The sequence below is a fragment of the Crinia signifera genome, chromosome 2, assembly GCF_055691185.1.
Source record: "Crinia signifera chromosome 2, ASM5569118v1, whole genome shotgun sequence".
Taxonomy (NCBI): Eukaryota; Metazoa; Chordata; class Amphibia; order Anura; family Myobatrachidae; genus Crinia; species Crinia signifera.
Genome location: NC_139218.1, coordinates 132,812,107 through 132,832,507, shown reverse-complemented (window position 1 = coordinate 132,832,507; position 20,401 = coordinate 132,812,107). Strand labels below are relative to the sequence as shown.

Sequence of the window (20,401 nt, the reverse complement as noted above, 5' to 3'; positions counted from 1 at the left end):
TTGTTGTTTTTTGCTAAATTGATGTAACAAACATTTTTACCATCTAATTTGTCTTTACAGTACAAATAAGTCAGTGGTGGTTTATAGGTCATCTAACTTCCCAAATTTACATTTTCATATTCTGTAACAGGGAGTTTGGATATAGGACAAAAATCTGAAATAATAAAGCATGCTATGTCAGTTCTGATTACTGAGAGTTTACTGGCCGCACTTCTGTATTTGAATCCACAAATCTGCAGAAGCTGATTTAAAGTGATGCAAAAATAAAGTGAATTTACTTGGATAATTTAATGCATGCATGTCCAAACTATGGCCCCCCAGCTGTTGTGAATATACCCATCATGTCTTGCCCCAGCTTTGCTATTAGGGAAGGTAAAAACTATGGCAAGGCATGCTGGGATTTGTAGGCATGTCCTAACTATGGAGGGCACTAGTTTGAACATGCCAGCTTTAACGGGTCAGTGAAACTTGCAGTTGGTGCACATATCTGGACAAGTGCTAAAGGCCTCAGAAATGTCCCTGTCATCTCCCTCATTAGACATGTATGGTTTATAGAAGCAAGAATAAGTTTCAGGGTTTATATAATGTATTTGTGGTTTAATGACCTGGTCCTGTAAGCCGGCTCTGGTATTCCCATGAGGCTCGCTGGTGGATGACGCGGGTGTCGGGTGACCAGAAGTTCCGTCTCTGTGCCGAGTCCCCCGAGCAGACCATGGTGACATAGCACTTGCTGAGAAGTGCCTCCAGAGTGGCCGGCATGGCGTCCACACCTGATGGCACGTGGTTAGTACAGGACTGTCCTGATTAGACTTGGAGGTGGGGTTTGATGCTGTTTTTGCGCAGCTTTGTTTAGTGTATGTCATGTGTCCCTGAAGAAGAGGTTAACATTGTTGGAATTTAGATCAATGAGTTGGATGTAACTGTGAACAGTTTAACAAAAATGATCATCTTAGCAGCTCTTCCAACACACCCATGAGGTGGCTGCCAGGTGTCGTTTTTTTTTTTGGGGTATCGCCAGTAGCCCTAATCCCCAGCTTTTGCGTCATTGAAGCCACTGTCAGGTAGAGCTGCATCTAATGAATGCCGGATTGTTTTTGATTTATTTAGCACCATCTAGAAGATAGTAGACAGGATTGATTGGTTGCCCATAGCAACATCACATGTGAAATAGATCCAGTCGCCTTCGTTTATTGGTGATCTGCGATTCCAACGGCTCATGGCATTTCCTTTTCCGATGTTTTTGGAAGTGGTGTAAGTTTTCCAGTTTCTATGCCGCAGTGAATTAAATCCGGATCCAGTCGCCTTCGTTTGTTGGTAATTTGTGGTTCCAACGGTTCATGGCATTTCCTTTTCCGATTTTCTGGAAGTAGTGTAAGTTTTCCAGTTTCTATGCCGCAGCGAATTAAATTTGGATCCAGTCGCCTTCGTTTGTTGGTGATTTGTGGTTCCAACGGTTCATGGCATTTTCTTTTCCTAGTTTTAGGAAATGGCGTAAATTTTTCAGCTTCCAGGCACTGTATGAGATGTTGCCTCATTAATGGCACATTGTAGGTGCAGCTGGGGATATTGCCGGTGAACAGTATTTCCACAGCATTTGCTATAGCATATATACCACAATCCCTTGTGGTCATCCCCTGTTTCTCTGCATTCGTAATATGCAAATGCCTCTGCTCCTTTGGAACATTACAATAGAAGGCATACAGATGATTGTTGTAAGGGGTGCTAAGCTCAAATGTATCACTATCTGCAATGTATATCTTCCCATTCACAAAGTAGGATACGAACGCGTGAGAGCAATCAACATCATAAAACACTACGTGAATCTGCACTGCTGGCTCAGACAGGGGACTGAAGGAGGTAACATATCCTTTTCCCAAATCTTGCAGGCCATTGATCTTAAATTGTTTGCGCAGAATGTACTGAGCAGCATCAAAAATCCTGGTAGTTAAGCCTCTGTTGTCTTCCAGGCGGAGCCTGTCCCTTTTTAGCAGCCCTAAATTAGGCTGCCACATGTTATTTAAATGAGAAAACGCGTATGTATATCTATACAGAAATGTATGTACCACACAGCTCACTCTCATCAAAGTACTGATTGTGCTTCACCAAGCACAGCCTTTTTTATGACATCTGAGTAAGGCTGCCTGTGACATCATCAGCCTCACTGTGCCTGTGACATCATCAGCCTCACTGTGCCTGTGACATCATCAGCCTCACTGTGCCTACATTCCACCACTGAATGTAATCATTTATGTGATTTATTATAAAGTTTATTTACCAGGGCTAGAAAGGGCACAGGGTAATGCATACCTCCCAACATGGCCCATTCCAGGAGGAACAAAATGCTCTGTTCCTGGACTTCCTTGCCAGCTGCAGATGTGCAGCTGCAGCACAGTCCAAAATTCAATAGGGGAGCTATATCAACTGTCACTCCAAACACTGACAGACACTACAGCCAGGGACTCACTGACAGTTGGTGTGCCACCCCTCTTGGCACTTTGGGCTGTGCTGTGGCTGCAACTGTTGCTGGCTAGGAAGCCCAGATACAGAGCATTTTGTCCCTCCTGGAATGGGTCATGTTGGGAGGTATGGTAATGGCCATCGCTCACTAGCATGCAGGAATAGCCAATCATTATTTTGTGGGTAAGACAAACTGAGGAGGGGGCTGAGACATATAAAAAGGAGCAATGATCGATAAGAAGATGAGAGGAAAGGAGGGGGGCTAGAGGTGAAGGGATGCAATGAGAGAAAGAAGAGAGATGTAAATATAGGCCACGGCTACAAAGCAGCTGTGGGGGCCACATGTTGAACACACCTGATGTAGGCCAAACCAGACCAGAGCTTTGCAGAGGGTAGGGTGATGTGCACAGCATATTTTCCATCCCTGTATTTACCCACCCATCTTGTCATTGTTAGCTCAGAGATAGAAGGGTAATTCCTCCCTACACCCGCATGCTAGCACTGAATAGAATAATACACCTGTGCCAACATTGAGAAGGTTATACCTCAACAGTGGGTAGAGTAGGTGAAAGGGAGCATTATAGTGGGTAGTGTAGGAAGGAGGAACAGGGTTGCCTACTTTTAAAGTCTCCCCCGCCCCCACGTCATCTGGAGTCCTTCCATCCACCCCTCAATAACACAGAACATGGCAGCTGGCCTTGGCCTGGCACTGAAGTAATTAGAAGAGCGGAGCTGCAGAGGTTGAGCTGCCCAGAGAACTACAGTCAATTCTGACAATTAAATTAAGGTGCAAATGCACGGAGCATTTTGGGCTTGAGATGTGTTGCTCGCTCCTGCACACCTTACATTGCATAGCACAAATAGTATGTGCTGCCTGTGCTTTTTGGACTACATCGCATCACATCTAGTTCAAAACGCGCTGTGTTTTTTCACCTTGCATGTGTTTATAATTAGATGCAATCTACTTAAAAATGCATGAAGCACATCGCTCCATCAGTGGCATGTTACTGTATGTCATAGAAGGCTGATTCTGCAGGCATCCTATGGAGGTGTGAGCAGAATCAGGTATTGAGACTGAAGCAGAATTTGCGGAGCATCTCAGTAGTGTAGTGTAGGGTGTAGAGGGGTCAGTAGTGTAGTGGTGGGTATAGAGGGGTCAGTAGTGTAGTGGTGGGTATAGAGGAATCAGTAGTGTAGTGGTGGGTATAGAGGGGTCAGTAGTGTAGTGTAGAGGGGTCAGTAGTGTAGGGTGTAGAGGGGTCAGTAGTGTAGTGTAGAGTATAGAGGGGTCAGTAATGTAGTGTAGGATATAGAGGGTTCAGTAATGTAGGGTATAGAGGGGTCAGTGATTTAGTGTAGGATATAGAGTGGTGTGTAGTGTAGTTCAGTGGTTCCCAAACTGTGTTCCTAGGCACCCTGGGGTACCACGAAACTCATGCAGGGATGCCTCAGGTTGGTGGTACAGGAAAAAATGAAATTATTTATGGCCAGAGTGATAGGCAAAACCAGTACTAGTGGCTTGTAATTGTGAAACATGTGGCCAGCCAGAAGCACAACCGACACCCCCACATAACTGACCCTGAGAATGACAGGGAGACACAACTTACTAAATTCAGTACTTTTTACCAAATTTATCAATACATTTTCACCAAATTGCTCGATAAATGTCACGGGGTGCCATGACATTCTGATTCTCTAGAGCAGAGCTGGCCAAACCAGTCCCTGTGATCTAACATCACGTTTTAAAGACCGCCTAGCTGGTGCACAGGTGTAGTCATTACTAACTGTCACATTTTTAAACATGCTGCATTCAATCATAACCATAACATTCTACAGATCCACATGTGGGCTGCAAATCCTAAACTGTTGGTAGATCTCGAGGACCAGTTTGGCCATCCCTGCTCTAGGGTGCCGTGATTCAAGAAAGTTTAGGAACTGCTGATGTAGGGTACAGAGGGGCCAGTGACATAGTGTAGGGTAGTGGCTGCCAAAGTTTTTTTGAATCACCGCCAATCTTGATCAGTGATGTCACCGGGACCCATTGAATAAGCGGGGTGTTTGGCTATGTTGCTAAATTAACCTGCATGTTCAGCAGACATCAACCATCATTAACAATGCGCAGTAGTGCGCATTGTTAATGATATTGAGTGTACACACTAGACGATATTGTGAATGCTATCGCTCAGAGCCCCTATCTATGTATGGGACTTTAGGCTCATATATGTGGTCAGGATTTACTTATGTTTGTCCAAAGATTTTATATTTTAAGATTGGCAGCCAGCATTGATTTTGTCTATTACATTGACCAAAAATAATTTGAATTGGTCTTGGTTATCAATCCAAGGCACCCCTTCAAGTGGGTTTGTGAAAAACTCAGAGCTGCCCCCCCCCCCCCCCCCCCCCCCCATTGCATACCCATGTTAGGCAAAACATGCAACTTGCCTGTGTGCTCCCCAGGCTGAAAGTTGCCAGCCAGCCCCTGACTGAAGGAGCTGGTTGCCTGGCATGACACCAACAAACCAACATCCACTAAACCAACTCAGGAGACCAGAGACTATCAAAGTATGGCATCTGGAAGAGCTGCTGCAGGACCGGAACCACCCCAAGAAACTGAGTCTGACACCCAATGGAACCAAGTTGGTGAAAATATATCACTACAGGACTTTGCTGTCATTGCGTTGATCTCTCCCAAATTGGTAAACACCTCTGACTGTTAAAGTGGTTAATGGCAGGGTAATTGATGTTTTCCTATCAGAGGGTGTACCATATTTTGTTTTGAAAAATGATTTGCTATATCATGTTGCTACGTTACAAATGAAAAGGGTATTTGGAGAAACACCAATAAAAGCAATACTAAAATCGAGAGATAAAACTAAACTGGTGTCCAGAATATATAAGTGTATTAACCGGCATAAAAATAGTGACGACCTGACAGCATTAAAAGAAAAATGGGAGGGGGACGTAGGATGTATGGGGGAGGAGGAGTGGAAAAATGCAAAATCGGTAATATGTAAAGTGACGAATGCCCTTCGTGTGCAACAAGTCCAACTATATATATTTCACAGAGCTTATATGTCACTCCCCAGGATGCTGAAATTTGCAGGCCGAACCTCGAGTATATGTCCAAAATGTAAAGGAGATGAGGGCACTTTTTTTCACCTGCTTTGGGATTGCCCAGAGGTTGCCTCCTTTTGGGGGAAAGTTGTGCAAATAGTGGTGGATACTGGAATCCATAGAGAAACTTTATCCGTAAAATGTTGTATACTTGGTGTGATAAACGTAACTAGCTTACAAGCAGGCGATAAATCATATATTATTAATTTGTGTGCCTTAGCAAAGGTTATCATAGCAAGGACATGGATGTCAGAAAAAAGGCCTGAGATCCAGGCATGGAGGGCCTTGGTAAATTATACAGCCAGACAAGAAAAACAACTACATATAAGTAGGAAGACGATGAATAAATACACAAATATATGGCATAGATGTGTTAATTCAATATACTGGGAGCATGGCGACCTCTAGCGAAAAAAAAAAAAAAAAAAAGGGGGCAGAGACTTAATGTACTAAAAAAAAAAAAAAAAACTGTTTGACAAGAGGCCTAATGAGGCTAATCGTTGTGTGCTTTGTATTCTTCTCTGACTTCTCTTTCTATCCTGTGTATTCACATACTTTGAGTGTAATAATTAGAGACAGGATTATATGCAACATAAAAAGCTTGAAATATGCATGCAAATATGCATGAAAAATACGTAAAATATGCATGAAAAGTGTTAAAATATGCTACATTAAATAATTTAAAAAAGTAATTTTTTATTTATTTATTTAAAAATCAGCATACAATTAGTTGCAAATAAACCTCCAAAATAGGCCCACAGCATCTGCAGATGTCTAGTGCTATACACAGGTTTTTTTTTTCTTCCTGGCTGCTACAGCAGACTACAGCGTCCAAAGCTCTTCTTGCATCAACTACACGGACCCTCATCTCCAGCACCGATGGAACAAATGTCAGCATAGCGTGTGAGGGCGGCGCAGTGGAAGGCTTCATCCCTGCGCCGCATACTCACTGTGACATGGCATTTCCTCTGTGCCGCGTGATGTCACAACCCTTCTGCCCGCCTCCTCTGCTGCAGAAGTCTGTCTCTTGGTGTAAAGTCCCAGGCCAGGGGCAGGCAAAGGTTCAGGAGCTTCGTAATGGCATCCCCCCCAACTGACTTTTATCAACATGGATTGGCAGCCTAGAGCAGTGTCAGACATAGTGTACATCCAAGGTTCCCCACACTGCGCACATATTGCCCCAGCCTGCACACTCTACCACTACATGGCCAGCAGCAGCAGGGCAAAAGCAGTGCTGTGACTCGCGGGTGGAAAGGGGGCAGGGCCTAAAATATGCACCATCACTAGATTTTAGGTGAAATATGCAATAACCAGTGAGAATGGGCAAAATATGCAAATGCATATGCAAATATGCAAATGCATATAATCCTGTCTCTAGTAATAATATATATGTCAATGGTAAACACATAGGTGGGACTATGGTTAAGTATATTCTATGAACTAGAATTAGATTCTGGGAAATTTAAAGCAGGAATGCTAAAATAATAGAAGGCCTAATGAGGCCAATTGATGTGTGTTATATTCTCTTCTTTGTTTGCACTTATTATTCTTATATTTTTGTGTGTTGTATTATACATGTTGAGAGTGCAAACACACAGAAGGTAGGTTGTTGGTCTTGGATTTGTATTCCAGGAGACTTAATATAAGAAACTTAACTAGAGGTTTGGCCTAAAAAAGGCTAATCGATGTGTGCTTTATTTTCTTCTTCACCTTCTCTTACTATTCTTTCTATTCATATTTGAGTGTTATTATATGTCAATGCATTTGCAGAATCTCACTAGAACTGTATATATACAGTAGGGCACTAGAATTAGGAAAAGAAACACAGGAATCAGAAATTGGTAGTAAGCTTTATAAAAAAAAAAATATATACACTCGTGTTGTGCACAAATATTCTAAAAAATGGAGGATGGAAGGAGTTGAGGGGAGAGGGTTACAAGGCGTCAAGGATAGATATGGGGGGAGTAGGTCGCTCTGCTTTTAAGAGGTGTATGGCATTAGAATCAGATTAATATTAAGTGTCATGGTGTATCCCCTTACCCCTGCCTGAGCTTTCCGGAGGAGATAAGAATTTGTTAAAATATAGCCGCCGCCACAGCTTCAATACGGTAATATAATGTGGTATAATGTGTGATATAAGATGAGAATTTATCCAGAATAAGATTTTGTAATACTGCATGAGATGATATGTTACATATTATATGTTCAGTTCGTCATTGTTAAATGTAATTTTTTTATATATATAAAATTCAATAAAAGATTATAAATAAAAAAAAAAAAAAAAAAAAAATGAAAAGGGTAGATCAGCTCTTAGTTCCCCGAACACTGAAGCAGTTGGTATTGGAGGCTGCACATACGCATTTGTGGGGTGGCCATCTGGGGCAGGAGAAAACACTCCAATGCATCCAGTTAAGGTTCTTTTGGCCCAGCATCTATGCTTCCATTAAGAGGTATTATCAGGAATGCAGAGTGCCAGAGGACATGAGTGGCTGAGGGCTGCATAAGCCAGAGGCCATATAAGAGCCCTGACTTAGGTTCACAGAAAGTTCAGCAGAGAAAAAACTTAGGCTAGACTGTTCTGCCTGGATACAAGCTGGTGATCAGGCAGGGACCTATCAGGGGGTTAAGGGGAGTAGCCAGAAGTAGGTTATATAAGTCAGGTGATCATGTGACCTCTTCCTTCTTTTACCATTTTGAAGTGCCTGAACTCTTGCGCGGATCTGGTAAGATTTTTGCTTTCCTGTCAGTACACTGATTTATTTAGTATGCCTCGCCCGAGACGCTCTGCCCCCCTCCCCGTTATCTGAGGCGGGGTACCACCGTCCTCGCGTAAGGGTGTTAGGGGTGCAGGGTATTGCGGCTCCCCCGGGGTCCCCTATTGGGAGCCTGACCCTGGGGCTTAATCACTCTCTCACCGGGCTGCTACCTCCGGTGAGCGTGGTCAGCGCTTCACCGGAGGGTGGTCAGGTGGTCACTCTTGCGGGTGCACCACTTGCGGGGCTGTGGGGTCCTCTCCGGGTCCCTCGTCGTCTGTGCAGCCTCCTATGTTACCTCAGGCCGCGCCTGTCATAGGCGTGCGGCCTGAGGCTTCCAGCCCAGTGACGGAGTCTGCCCCCGTCACTCTGTCGGTGGGCGGGCCTCCGGCGTTGTCGCAGGCCACGGCGCTGGCTCGTGCGGGGCCTGTAACCTCAGGGCAGGCTTCAGGCGGGCCGTCGGTACAGTTGCAGGCCCCGGCGCTGGCTGGCGCGGGGCCCGTGACATCAGTACAGGCTGAGAGCGGGCCTCCGTTTTGGTCGCAGGCCTCGGCGCCGGCTGGCGCGGGGCCTGTGACATCAGTGCAGGCTGTGAGGCTCCCGGTGGTGGCCACCTCGGGGAGTCAGGGCGCGGTGTCAGAGGCCTAGCAGCCTAAATAGAGGAGAGGTTGTGTGCGCTTCTCCCCTTGCGGGGAATGAGCAGGTGGTTCCCACTGCTGGTGGAGTGGGGTTTAGTGGATCACTAGCTTCGCGGGGGGGAGGTGCTTGGCAACCCTTGGACCCCTCGCTCCCAGGGAGCAGGGATGTCAGGGTTTGTGTTACAAGGCACCCCAGTAGGGACTGTAGCAGCGAATCCTGCTGGGTTATTTAATGTGGGCCCCAGGCCTCCGGTTAGTGTTGGGGTGGGGTCAGTTTGCTGTGTCACGTGGGCAGCCAGGCTTTACCCATGGGCAGCTTGGACAGGGTAATGGGGGTTAATTCAGTATCGAACCCTGCGGGTTACACAGCAGCAGCGCCTGCTGGATCAGGGGGATTGGGACAGATGGTGTATTCCAGTAGTACATTAGCAACATCAGTTTATTTGCAGGGTGCTGCCCACGGGACACATCCATTGGTTTCCTGGGGAGGGGGTATGTCCACCCCTTCATGGCAGGGTTCCCACTCAGTTGCAGTGGCACAGGGCTCCCCCATTATGGGTTTCCCTGGGCAGTGGGCGCCCCCGGGTCCCCTTATTTTCAGTCACCGGTGGGGGGGGTTCAAGTTGCACCTTGGAGGCATCAGGCCGTTTCAGGGGTGGTACCGCACTATTCATCAGGTTTTCAGGGTTTCCCCTCCAGTCAGCCTCTTTTGTTGTCCACGGGGGCGCAGGGTCACAGCCCGCATAGTTTGGCCGGGTTCGGGTGGGAACATGGTTTCCGGCCCTTCTGGACCATGGCAGTCTCAAAGGGGGTCGGTAGTGTCTTTGCCTTCTGTTGGGGGTAATGCTCTTGGCTCGCAGGGTGTTTTTGCTCCATTGGGTGTCCCGCCTCTGCCAAGGGGCCCACCACCAGTGCCATGGTGGCAGCGCCACCTCCCCCCACCGTTGGCCTCTCCGGTGGGGTCAGGAGGAAGGGGTGGTTTGTTGTCTTCTCCCCCCCCCTCCCATTGTGTGTTCTCAGGATACGAGCGTCCAGGCATCGACGGTGAATTCCAGGAGGAGTCAGGAGGTCAGAGAGGAGTCGAGGTTGGCATCGGGGATAACGTCAGCTGGTTCCGGGTTGGCCGTTGCGGCCGACGAAGCTCCGGGGACGTCTGGTGCTGGTGAGTGTGCAGTTCCTTATTCCTCCTGTGATTCGTCTGATAGTGATAGCACTAGCGTGGGGTCGGATTCCCCGTGTCGCCCGCGTAAGCTGGCTAGGCTCATTGCGCGTCATGTAGCGAAGGCAACAAGTAAGGATAAGGTTGCTGGTTCTGCTCCGCCTCCTCCGGAGCCAACTTTCTTTACTGAAATGGTGCATTGTGCTAACACCGCGGTGACTAGGGGTCTCCGGAAGAGGATGAGGGAGAAGATTAAGAAGGGGAAATTCGTTGACATGTTCACCCTTACGGAGGACATGAGACAGGCCTTTGATAAGGCAAAAAAGGCTGATGGAATTGGGGAAAATGCATTCAGGAATTTCAGTGGTTGAGGGGTTTCTTGGTTTTCGCAGCCTGTTATGCGGAGACCAGGCCTGCTGAGTATCCTAATGTGGTGAAATATTTGTTTTTGGTGCATGAAATGTACCTTAAAACAAAGGGTTACTCCTGGAGGGATTACGACGAAAAGTTTCGCCGTAAGCAGGATGGGAATGCTGTGTTGCCCATGGGTTTTAAGGACGTAGAGGTCTGGTTGGAGGTCACACAGCAGACCAAGCCCCCGGGTGAGGTGTCGGGAAAGAAAGCGTCTGTGACGGCGTCTCCAGCCACCAAGGTAGCGGGTAAGGGTAAATGCTTCGCATTTAATGATGGCAAGTGTAATAGGGGGGAATTGTCATTTTCGTCACTCCTGCAGAGTTTGTGGGGCCAATCACCCAGCAAAGGACTGCACCGCAGCTCCAGCTGGCAAAACAGCCTATGCCGGGGAGGCCGGGGGAAGTCACAAGTAAGGCGTTTTTCGCCGGTTGTGGTTTCAGAGCTTGGTAAGTGGCTCAGGGGGTACCCTGATGCCGCAGTGGCTCGTTTTTTGTATGAAGGTTTCAGTTCAGGTTTTCGTTGCCCATTAAGGGCATAGTTCATGTTGTGGCTTCGAGGAATTTGAAGACCGCCTGTTAGGATCCGTAGAGTCCCCGCCAACCCTAACTCCGTTGCCTCCGGATAGAATTGCCGGACACGTGCAAGGGCTAAGACTTCACCTATAATAGCCGCGTTCGACAGAGCCCGTTAGTCAGGCTCCGCCCCCGATGCCACCAGGTCTTACTTGTGACAACGCGCCCGTCAAGGCCAACGGAGGACAAGGGGAACTACTAACTACAACCACAGGCGAGGACTCACTAGACTAGGAGATGATGGAACTTGCCACTTAAAGGCACTGGGAGTAACAATACTCCAGAGATGGTATTGAAGCAATAAACGATATACAGGAGTAACAATACTCAAAAGATGGTACTTAACACTAAATGGCATACAGGAGTAACAATACTCAAAAGATGGTACTTAACACTAAATGGCATACAGGAGTAACAATACTCAAGGATGGTATGAAAATAATACTAGAATGAACAGGAACAAATGAGATGAGGATAACCCCCACTTATCTGAGAGAGGTGGATACGAAACGGGAAGGGTTAATCCTCAGCAGCAACGCAGGAACAGAGACTGGAATGCTGGAAGCAGGACAGGAGCCAAGACCACCAGGAACCAGGGAACCGGGAGCACTCTGACCAAGCAAGGAAGAACTATCACCGGCGTCAGAGAGTGGTGCCCGGGAGTTTAAATAGGGCGCCAAAAAGGCGTCCCCCGCAGCTGCTGCAAATCAGCTGCAGACTGTCCCCGCCTCCCTGCGGCCGCCTGTAGTCCCCCGCCGCCTAGGCAACCGTTGCGGCAGGGGAGGAAGGAGTTGTGAGAACACCGCTGAGTGCGCGTCAACATCCGGCGGAAGTGCGGGGCTGATGACGCGGCCGCGTCCCGGCTGCCTAGCAACAGCCAGGGCGCTTGGAGCCAGAAGTGCCGGAGCAGCGCTACTTGCACCCGCATCCGGCGGAAGCACAGAGGGAATGACGCGACGACGTCCCGGCCACCTAGCAACAACCGGGGAGCGTCGCCCACGGATTACCGGAGCCGCGCAACCAGAGCTGCTCCTAACACCGCCAGGGATTTCCCTCATATTGTTAGGGAGAAAGTTGATGCGGAAATCAGGTTGGGGCGCATGTGTGGCCCTTACAGTGCGCCTCCTATTCAGAGATTGTGTATTTCCCCGATGGGGGTGGTTCCCAAGAGCACCCCGGGAAAATTTAGATTAATACAGCATCTTTCTCACCCCCATGATGTTAATGATGCAATACCGGAGGAGCTCTGCAGGGTTAGGTACCAGTTGTTTGATGAGGCCCTGTGTTTGGTTCAGGATTGAGGGCGGAATGCATTAATGGCGAAAGTGGATATTGAATCAGCTTTTAGGTTGCTCCCGATTCACCCTGATTCTTTGTGGTTTCTGGGTTTAAATTAGGTGGGGAGTTCTTCGTTTATAGGTGTTTGCCTATGGGTTGTTCAGTGTCCTGCGCTTATTTTGAAAAGTTCAGCTCTTTTCTTCACTGGTGCATTCAGGGAGCCTCGGGTTGTCAGGGTATTGCACATTATCTGGATGATTTCCTGTTTGTAGGTCCTGAAGGTAGTTCAGTTTGCAAGAGGTTGTTAGAGACCACGGAACGGGTTCTAGGGGTGTTGGGGGTCCCTATTGCAGAGGGCAAGACCAAGGGCCCCACGCACTGTCTGTGTTATCTTGGGATTGAAATTGATACGGAGGCAGGTTGCTGCCGTTTACCGGCTGTTAAGGTGCATAAATGGTTGGGCCTCATAGAGGATTGTTTGGCCAAAAGGAAAGTGCGTTTGAAGCAAGTTCAGTCTTTGCTTGGATGTTTCAATTTTGCATGTAGGGTGATCCCAATGGGGCGAGCTTTTTGCAGGAAACTGGAACGGGCAACCGCTGGGGTTGCTAGGCAGCATCATTCGGTGTACCTATCCAGGGAGATTAGGGATGATTTGCGAATTTGGTCTTCGTTTTTGGAATAATTTAATAGGGTGGTGTTGTGACCAGCTCCTCCATGCTATAACAGTGCGTTACAGCTTTTCACCGACGCATCTGGTAGCGTGGGTTTCGGGGCATTTTTTGGTTTGGAATGGTGTGCTGAGGGGTGGCCTGCCTCATGGGTTGACAGGGGTTTCACTAGGAACTTGCTACTATTGGAATTGTTTACGAATTTGGTGGCCCTGGAGTTGTGGGCTCACGAGTTAGCAGACAAACAGGTTGTTTTTAGGTGTGATAACATGGGTGTTGTGCATACCATCAACAATCAAAGGACTTCGTGCCCGCTAGCCTTGCGGTTGCTCAGGCATTTGGTCTTACAGTGTTTGCGTTTTAATGTGGTTTTCTCAGCCTGTCACGTTCCTGGCATTGATAACAAGATTGCGGATGCCCTGTCCCGTTTTCAGTGGGTTCGGTTTCGGGAGTTGGTGCCGGGTGCCGCGGCGGTAGGTTTACCCTACCCATCTTATATCTGGCAGATTATCGAGCCGGTATAGTGGGATTGGCCAGGAATGCTTTGGCACCTTCTACGCAGAAGGCTTATGATGCGGCTTGGAGGGATTGGCAGGCCTTTCTATGTAGGTATGGTCGGGAAGGTGAGTCCTTGGAGGATAGGTTGTGTGTTTTTGCATGGGAACACTACAAAGTAGGGAGGGCAAAAGGGGCCATGTCTGCTGCCCTTGCGGGCATGGCTTTTCATTCGCGTCTAAGAGGTCAGGAAGACCCCACTCGGTCTTTTGTCTTGAAAAAGGCAATGAAAGGTTGGGCAAAGGCGATTCCGGTGGGTAAGGATTCGCGGCGGCCTATCGATTTAGCTTTATTAAGGGAGTTAGTTAGGGTCTTGGCGGAAGTTGGCGAGTCCGATCTTGCTGTTTCGCACGGCCTTTGTTTTGGCATTCTTTTGAGCTTTTCGGGTCAGCGAGCTAGTGGCCAAGAGCAAGAAGGATGGTAAGTCTGGTTTGCTTTTCAGTGAGGTTCAATTGCGCAGCGGAAGTGTGCTTTGCAAGCTCAGAGCGAGGCGGGGATTTGACCAGTCCAGTTGGCGCAGGCTTATTTGGGGATTCGCCCAGTGGGAGTTGGGGGTCAGTTTTTGTTGCATGAAGGTAAGTCTGCGCTTTCTAAGTTTCAATTTGCAGCTGTGTTAAAGGGTTGTCTGAGTGCATTGAGGCTCCCACCTCAAGAGTATGGTACCCATTCCTTTCGTAGCGGCGGCAGCTGGGTTGTCCCCAGAGGCAATCCAGGCGCTAGGCCAGTGGAAGTCTGATTCGTATAAAAGCTATGTTAGATTGGATAAATTGTAGTTGCGCCAACCCTAAAACGAAGTTTACTCCCGTTTTTTGAACGAAAGCATTCAGGAATCGTGGGTGTGAAGGTTGCTTTTACTTTTTCCTCCGAGGGGGCCTAAATTCAATTGGCAAACCAAGGTCCACGGGAGGTTTTTTGAGTTTTCTCCTTCACATGGGTTGAATAGTTAAGTTTGTGTGTTTGATAAGTTACTGACGGTAGGGATTCTTCTTTTTTCAGTTTCAATGGAATCCTCGGGACAGATATGGCTCATTGGCCATTTCTTTATTTACTGGGCAGGGAGGCACCCGATGGGGATGAGGTCACATGACTATTTAGGCCATAGGACAGTCAGGTGGATAGGTGTCAGAGGCATGCGCTGGGGAGAGTTTTTGAATGAGCTTTTCAGGCACGAGAGGAATTGGGGTCGTCCCCAGTGGTTGGTCATCCACCTGGGTGGCAATGACATGGGGATGGTCAAGGGCATAGACTTGATTTTGAGTATCAAGTCTGATTTGGTGGCTGTGCGGGTAGTTTGGTCCGAAATTATTCCTCGGTTCCATTGGCGGGGTGCTGTCCGGACCACAGCTATTGAGAAGGCACGAAAAAAGGTGAATTCAGCTATAGGCGTCTTTGTGAGAGCTATGGGTGGTATGGTGGTAAGACATCCTTTACTTGTGCTGGACAGTGTGAGATATTATAGAGAGGATGGGGTGCATCTTTCCCCTGCGGGAAACTGCATCTTTCTCGAGGACATCTTCCGTTTGTGGGCTTGAGTAGTTGGGGTGCTTTCCCAAGTAGTTATATTTTCTTTTGGGGATGGCGGCGGCGGTTTGTTAACCTTGTTATGGCGGGAAGTCGCTACCAGCCAGCGGTCAAAGAGGGGCACAAGCAGTCATCGTGGAGCACCACCCCTTTCGTAGGACGGCGGGTGGTCCTTCCCATGCAGGTGGACAGGGGGCGTTCCCCTGCGGGACCGTCCGCTAAGGGCTCAGCCAGATTAGGGGGTGGTGAGACCCTCACGATGCAGGTTGTGCCATTAGGAGGCGGTGGTGAACCCATCCTGCAGTTCTGTTTTACGTATATCAAGTTGACTGGGCTGGCGTGTTGGTAGCGGCTTAGTCTTTGCCATCCTTCAACCTTTAGTTTAAAGTTAGGGGCTCGATACCCAAATTCAAATTCCAAATTTACTAGTCTAGCTTACAAGGTCTTCAATAAATATTCCTTTTGACCTTTTTAAATTTAACTCTTGGAGTCCGTGTGGTTATTTCTTGTCCGTGTGAGTTATTTGGTGTCGTCTCATTCATTTTAGATAAGGGTTTTTTCATTAATAAACAATGTACAGGTATTTAAGTTATGGGCTGCTTAATCTGTATATGGAGCTGTCCAGGTTGTGCCGTTTGCACATAGACCTCAGCCTAGTAAGGTAGAAGCAGTCCTCACCTGGTCTAAACCTAAATTTAAGTCACAACTTAGGACATTTCTCGGTCTGGTGGGATATTATCGCAGGTTCATTCAAGAATTCACCGCCAGAGCGGCTCCACTAACTCAATGTCTTAAAAAACAATAATCTACTTTTATTTATTTTTGAATTTCATATTATACTTTAGTGTTCTGCTTAGAAGGAACCATCTTTCCTCTCTCTCCTCTTTCTCTCTCTCCCTCTCTCTCCCTTTCCTTCTTCCAGTATTGTGTTTGGCAGGTGTAAAATATTAATTGCTTCCGAAGGGACCCATCACATTTTGTCTCCTCTAACGGGGGAGATATAATTCTCTACTGTAAATAAAATTAATGCCAATTGTCTTTTCTGGGTTTTTTTTATAACCTCTTTGCCCCCTGACAATGAGACATTATCTAATTAAAACCAGTCATTGGGATGTTTCACTTAATTGCTTAAAAAGAAAAGGCCAAATTTGTCACATCTTTTGTTTTTCGTTATGCTGCATCTCCCAGCGACAGCAGGGTGACGGACGGATGGACAGGCCGCTGTAAAGCGACAAGTACAGAGACTCAGGGAGGGGTGAGCGTATGCACTAGAAGACGGATGAGTGCATTTTTATTGAAATTAAGACATTGGGAATATTAGCACATACAAATGATAGACTCACGCTATCAGGAGGGACTATACAATGCTACTGAGCATACCACTGGGATTTTTCTTTTCATGGCATTGCAAGCAAGGCAGCAAGGTGACATATAGCTAGCTCTGAGGAGTGACACAATGTAGAAATAGTCTATGATTCCTTAGGAGCCTACTAATAAGTTATTACTTGCAAGATATAACCTCAAAACACCCATTTTTTGGTGGTACTAGCCAGAACAGGTGCTAGGGTGTTCAGGATCCCCTCCTGCAAGTCTTAAATTTGCATCTTCCCATACTTTAGAAAGATACAGAACATGCCAAAGTCGCACTCTGAAAAAAGGATGTACTATGCCTGTAGTATTAGTGCCTCATATACATAATGTGCCAGTAGCAGCAGTGCTGTAACTAGACATTGTTTTGCCCTATGCCAGAAAGGGCAGAAATGCCCTCCCCTCACACACACACACACACACACACACACACACACACACACACACACACATTTAGAGTAGTGAGTAGTAAACACTGCAGCATTTTTTAGGTTAAAATTTACATTGTAATGCTTATTATACATTGTAATGACCATTACACATTGAGACACAGGTAATGCCCATTACACATTATGAGACACGTGGAATGCCCATTACACATTATGCCATACATTGTAATACCCATTACACATTATGAGACACTTGTAATGCCCATTACACATTAGGCCACTTAAGTGCCGCTTACCTACATGCACATTGCCAGGAGTTACATGCTCGTTGGGATTATATGCTCAATGCTATGGGCTACATGTCCCTTGCCAGGAATTTCATGTTCCTTGCCACAGGGGGTTACATGATCTTTTCCAAAGAGGATTACATGCTTGTTGCCATGGGGGAGAGGGGGGGAGAGGTTAATGGAGAGAGAGAGAAAAAAAGGAATGTATGGAGAGTGATAGAGAGAGAAAGTGGGGAGTGAGAGAGAGAAGAAAAATTCAAAAGTAACCAAAAATAACGGCGAGTACTATAAAATATACTGGATTAATACTCATAGTGTGAATTATCCCCACTGAAAGGGACAATGACTTGGATAGTGGCAGAGGCGAATGCGTTTGCATGTTTTAGAAAAGTGATATTTGGTTAACAGAATTTTGTATTACACTCTGTGGCTTTCCAATGACTCAATACAATGTGATGCAATTTAATTTAATATCCCAAGCTCTGACACTACTGTACAGGGCAAAAGTAGCAGGACATGCTACATGTGGTATGGACTCTAAGATACATATGTATTTGTGTTTCCTGCAGCTATCTTTGGTCCTCCTCTTCTGACCAAGTATTTTTCTTCACACTGGTCACTATGGATTTCATTTCCATTCAGTTCCCTCAACTTTAAATGCACTCAGTATATATTTATTTGTATTAAAGTACATAATCATTTATCAGTATATCATCTTACCTAGAATACTTCATATCACCAGTGCTCCACTGAAGGGCAGATACAGGAGAAAATGACTGGGGGGACGACCAAGATTTGGTGTGTGTGGGGGGGGGGGGAGAGAGGAGAGCAGAGAAAGGGCGGCATTGGGATTAAAAATAGGTCCTGGCATTTAACGTACACAGGCCCACCTTGTCGTCAATAGTGTAAATTATATTTGTGCGCAAGCCGAGGGTGCACACTCTCCGTAAAAGGGGGTGTGGCTACTCAAAAGGGGGCATGGCCTTGAGTGTAGTGTTCCACACCATATACCACTTCTATATATTATGCAAAAAAAACACTAGACCCCATTATACTTTCCCCTTACACATGAGGCCAAACGGATTGAGCCAAAGTTTACATGATGCCACACAGATTGAGCCAAAATTCACATAATGCCACACGGATTAAGCTAAAATTCACAACATGCTCCACGGGACATTGCGTGCCGAAGGCGTGCCAAAATTAGCACCATAATTCCCATTACCGTTAATCCACACACCCTAATGTCCATTACGTATTATGCCAAACACCGTAATGCCTATTACAAATTATGCTACATAATTGCTGCTTACCTATATGCTTGTTGCCAGGGGTTTCATGCTTATTGCTAGGGGTTCCATACTCGTTGCCATGTGGGATTACATGCTCCTTGCCATGTGGGGTTCCATGCTCGTTGCCATGTTGGATTACATGCTCATTGCCATGTTGGATTACATGCTCATTGCTATGTTGGGTTCCATGCTTGTTGCCATGTATGACATTTTTGTCACCCGTTGACCTGCCACCTGCTGCCAGGAAAAAAGCATTGACAGCTGGGCAGAGAACGGCAAGCTGCCCAGCTGTATTAAGTCAGAGCACTGCACTTCAACAGCTGCCTGCCTAGGTCGTGTCTATTTTGAATCTCGCTGCGATCAGCCGCCACTGGAAAGAAAGCTTTGACAGCCGGGCAGAGAGAGCTGAGCTTCCCGGCTGTGTTCAGAGGCTGAGCACTGCAGTGCAGCAGCCTAGGTCCCGACTATTTTAAATCTCGCACTGCTGCAGCCGCCTGCTGGGTCTGCGTGCCAATCGGAGCTCGCTCGCGGTCCGGCAGCCAATCAGGAGCCACCACTCCTGATTGGCTGCCAGACCGCGAGCGAGCTCTGATTGGCTCGCAGACCCGTCTGGCAGCCGCAGCAGTGTGGGATTTAAAATAGCCGGGTCCAAGGCTGCTGCAGTGCAGTGCTACAGCACAATCCAAAATTCACATAGGATAGCTACAGCAACTGCCAGTGAGTCCTGACGATGCTTGGCAGCTTTTTAATTTTGGACTGCTCTGCAGCACCATGACTGGAGCCACCAATGGATCTGATTGCTGTGTTGGATGGTTGCAATGATCAAATGAATCAGCCCTCTGAGCTACCCTAGGAATCCAACTGAGAAACACAACACTCCTAGACGACAAAAGCAAAATGGTTGTCTAGGAGTCCGTGGGGCAACCGTTGTTCACAAGCAGGTCATCCCAGAAGCACAGTGAAACAATTATTACAATTTATATTTTTATTACACACAAAACACAACAATAAGTAAATACTACACAAAAACAGCTAAAATAATAAATGCATGCATATACTCAAATGTAATAAAAATTGTATTAAAACAATCACTCTATCACACAGGGGTGACTATAAACCAGTTCGGCCAAGGTTGTTATAATTGGTTTCCAGAAAGGAATGTGAATTAAATATAGTCCTTCGTGGGGAGTCCACAATGACCACTGGATGCAGGGGTGTAACTAGAGCTTGGTGGGCCCCATAGCAAAATCTTTAAAGGGCACCTGCAGAGTGCTCATATGATCGTACTCATATGATTTAGAAAATAATATCAGCAGATGACAATGCTGTTCAGTGTCACATGCTATTAGTTATATAATCAAATGTGTCTCACAAACCTATTGCATTAATAATTCCATCTTACAGTATATCGATGTTATGCCATATGGTAGATAATATATATACCGTATGTGTGTGAGGCTCCACAGTGCACACAAAACATAGAGACCATATAAAACACATAGGCATGAGGGACCAAATCAATATTCTCTACTGGTGGTTCCATTACAGGAGGGAGCCATATTTATTTATTTATTTATTTACAGTATCTTATATAGTGTAGCAGATTCCGTTGCGCTTTACAATAGTAGACAGTGATAAAACAAACTGGGTAACAACAGACAGACTTGGAGCTAGGAGAGCCCTGCTGCAAGCTTACAAGGAAGGAAACACAAGGGCCCTTATTCTGATCGGTGCGGATATTCCCGAATTCTTACGGTGCGGTCCGCACGCCATGGTGTGCTGCCGCGTGCGGCCATCGTCCGTAGAAACGCCCACGTGTCCTCCGCATTCGGACGGACTCACTCTTTAAGAACAGGGCGTGTTTACTGACGAAATACAAACCATACGTGTGCGGGTGAAACACTCCGATTCTGCACGGTATTACAGAGTATGCACG

The 20,401-nt window shown here is 46.8% G+C and overlaps 1 long non-coding RNA gene across 4 annotated transcripts in view; it reads left to right on the top strand.

The window, feature by feature from the left end:
• Positions 1-20,401, top strand: part of LOC146060042 (uncharacterized) — a 119,125-nt gene that overhangs the window by 8,505 nt on the left and 90,219 nt on the right. The gene's annotated exons all lie outside the window — the stretch shown is intronic.